Source organism: Labeo rohita, chromosome 25, assembly GCF_022985175.1.
Source record: "Labeo rohita strain BAU-BD-2019 chromosome 25, IGBB_LRoh.1.0, whole genome shotgun sequence".
NCBI classification, from domain to species: domain Eukaryota; kingdom Metazoa; phylum Chordata; class Actinopteri; order Cypriniformes; family Cyprinidae; genus Labeo; species Labeo rohita.
This window is the reverse complement of record NC_066893.1, coordinates 23,207,827-23,211,888: the sequence shown is the minus strand read 5'-3', so window position 1 is coordinate 23,211,888 and position 4,062 is coordinate 23,207,827.

Genomic DNA, 4,062 nt, shown 5'->3' with positions numbered 1-4,062 from the left:
CAGAGTTTGGCCCCAACCCTGATAAAACTCACCTGAACAAGCTAATCAGTGTCTTCAGGTTTACTAGAAAGCTACAAACTGGTGAGTTTTATCAGGGTTGGAGTTAAACTCTGCAGGGACACCAGTCCTCCAGGATAGAGCTTGCCCAGTTCTGCCCTAAACGGTGTTGTACGACAGAGAGCGCAGTCAGTTGCGGCACTCATTATCCCCTAAATGGCGCAACTTAAATTAATATTTTTTTTTTTTTTTTGTATTTTACTAGTTTTATTTAAAAATTGTCAAACTGCGTTATTTACGGCATTTAAATGACAGAAAGCGACATCGTTGCGGCACTCATTATCGAAAATTCATTTTAGTTACGCCTTTTAGGGGATAATGAGTGCCGCAACTGACAGCGCTCTCTGTCGTACAACACCGTTTAGGGCAGAACTGGGCAGACCTGGTCCTGGAGGACCGGTATCTCTAAAGAGTTTAGCTCCAACCCTGATAAAACTCACCTGAACAAGCTAATCAGTGTCTTCAGGTTTACTAGAAAGCTACAAACTGGTGAGTTTTATCAGGGTTGGAGTTAAACTCTGCAGAGACACCGGTCCTCCAGGACCAGGTCTGCCCAGTTCTGCCCTAAACGGTGTTGTACGACAGAGAGCGCTGTCAGTTGCGGCACTCATTATCCCCTAAACAGCGTAACTTTCATTTATTTTTTTATTTTGTATTTAACTAGTTTCTTTATTTGAAAATTGTCAAACGGTGTTATTTACGGCATTTTAAACGATAGAAAGTGCCGACAGTAGCGGCGCTCATTATCCCATAAACGGTGTTATTCAAAAAAAAAAAAATTATTTTGCATCATACTTTAGTTTTTTGTTTTTTTTTTATTTGAAATTGTCAAACAGCGTTATTTACGGTGTTTTAAAACTAATTTAGGCCTTCAGGTCACATCGGTATTTGGTCATGCAGCAATTTAATTGAGGTTACCACAACTAACGTTACTACTTTTGTTGCGGTTGTTGTTTAACGTTACATTTTCTCACTCACCACAAGACAGGAGCGGCGGACTCTTCTTCTTCTTCCATCAAATCCGCGAATCCGTGAGTTGTGGCCTCTAGTAGACACTCATGGCTCATGGTTGTAGCCGCATCGCTTAATCGCTCGTTTGCAGCGTTGATCGGTTGATTTCTTCTCTTCTCTATAATCATCGTGTATCGTGCGGTGGAGAGCAGATTCTCCCAGTCGATTACACTTTTCGTCCCGTTGACTTCCATTCAGAAAAGCAAACGCGTGCAAAAGTTTGGCGTTTCGCTGCATTGCACATTTAAAGCTTCGTGAACTCTGCCAATTCATATCACGTGAAACCGTGTGACCAATAGCAGATCGATACATCACCGCGTGACCACGTAGCTAGGTGTTGGCTAGAAAGAATACAGCTCTTGCTACTGGGCATGCGCACATAAGTCTAACGTTATTTTTGTCACACTGTACAACAATAATTTTTTTTTTTTTATTATAGTAAGGGCTACGTTTATGGTTGGGGTAGGTGTAGACGTTATAAAACACAGTCTAATAGCTAGAACAATTCATTTCATTGTTAGTTTCCGGTCGGAGTTGTACCCCTTGGGAGAAACGAGTCTTTTCAAAGCTTCGCATCGCGTGACCGCCTGACGAGGAGACGAGTGAAGAATCCAGAATGTTCGATGAAGTGGAAAAATAAACAAACCGGTTGGGTTAAAATAACCCAACCCCGCTTGTTCAGTGGTGAAAGAACCCCTAGAGTCCATTTGACCCAGCATGATCAACCCAACTGTGTGTTTACAGTACCTCAAACAACCCAGAATTTTGACCCAGCACAATTAACTCAACAATGTGTTCACAGAAATAACCCAGCACTTTTTAGAGTTTTTTTAAATTAAATTAATGTTATTTATTTAGTTTATTACATATATTCATTATGCATTAATTTAAATAATATATTTATATTTATTTATACATTTATTATTTATTTATATATTTTTATCTAATACACACACATATGTGCATAAAATTAAATATATAAACAACTGCGTATACTTACGTAGCTTTTAGCCACATTTTAAAATATCTAATACATATATATATATATATATATATTCAAATAAATATTTTTATATTCATTATTAATATATATTATGTTACATATATTAAGTATTAATCTAAATATTAATATATAATGTATTGTGTAAATTATGTATAATTATTTAATACATATTTACATATATAGCAACATTTTGATTAAATATATAAACAATTGTATGCATACTTGCATAGCTTTTAGTTACATTATATATATATATATATATGTATATATATATATATATATATATATATATATATATATATATATATATATATATATATATATATATATATATATATATATATATATATGTATGTATATATATATATATATATACACACACACATATATATATATATATATATACACATATATATATATATTTATATTTATATATATATATATATTCATTTATTTTTAAACCAACAAGGACAAAAAAAGTGCTATATTTACCTCAAATTTGCCTCCAAATTATGGTTAACAGTATCCATAATTATATAATTATGGGTATCCTCATATTAATTGACCATAAAACCAGAGAATAATCTTCAGCTTTACAGAAACAACTCTGAAACCAGAGCATCAAATCTAAAAGGGTGCATCGCCTCCTGGTGGCCACGGATGACACCTACAGCCTGATCACCAACAAAACATGACATGGAGCATTTCAGCAATTACACACCGTCCATTTGTGCAGAAAGTGAACAAGTCAAAAACAAACCACGTGTTTATGCTACAAATGTAATTTTTATTAATTTAAATAATATGCAAATAAAGGGTCTATAATGATCCACAGAAAAGACATGCTCGTGACTCATTTTTAAAATGTGTATATATATTTAGATTTAGATTTGTCCAGCAGAAATCTATCCAGAGTGAAGACTGAAACCTCTGACAACGATAGAGAAGACCTTTACATTCATAAGAGTCGTGTCTGCGCGTGCGTTCGCCAGAGGACGCGGCTGAAGGTCTATCCAAAAATGCTCAGTGATAAAAGTGTACAGAAACGAGATCCATATTCAAACTTCAAAAATTAAAATGCTTTTTTTTCTTATAAAAACTTCCATTGCAAAAACAAGAACCTGGATACATTTCTACTTTGCAAAATTAACATTTTTACTAATAAAAGAAAGAAAGACAAAACAGAAGAGCAAAGGAAACACACAAAAGGAGAAAGAAAACAAACCCCGACCTTAATAATCCACTCCCTTTGGTAAAAACTGTAATAAACCGTCCCGTCGTCGATTTCCATGTGGTTCCCGCTTGCTTTTTCTCCCTAAACGCCACACTAAAGCACTAAACACAACACACATCTGGCATAAAAAAAGTCTGGTGATATTTACACGGTATTTACAAAACTGTTGAACTGTGTGTGTGTGTGTGTGTGTGTGTATGATTCACAGGTCATGTTCACTGTAAGCTGGTGTACTGAGCAGATATAAGTATGTTTTCTTCACGCAGATCTTTATTGCTGTCGCATTTATATTTTTTGCCTATATTTTTAAGTAAAAATGGAATTTGTTCAATCTAATATTACAATGCTAAATTCGCACCTCAGATCTTTGTTCTCTGAAACGATGTGGCAGAATAAATCTCTCAAAGTCACAAAGTTAAGTGCACTTATCCTGAAACGCTTTTGTTTTCGTATAAAGACATTCCCACCACTTTTTCCTCAGATCTGCTGCCTGTGATTTGTTTTTGACTAAACTATCAAAAACCAGTGAACACACTCGAATGGCATTCGAGAGATGCGCGAAATCCCATATACGTATGCGATCGTGGGCTGGTCTACGGTAAGAGCTGTGCTGATTGGTCCGGGCTGGGTTTGACTGACAGGTCTTCAACCCCGTGTTTTTTTTTTTGGCACTGGGCGACCCGCGTTTCTGCAGGAACAGCTTATAAAAAGGAAAAACAAAAACACTGTTAAAAATCTGAGCTCTGGCCTTCGCGGA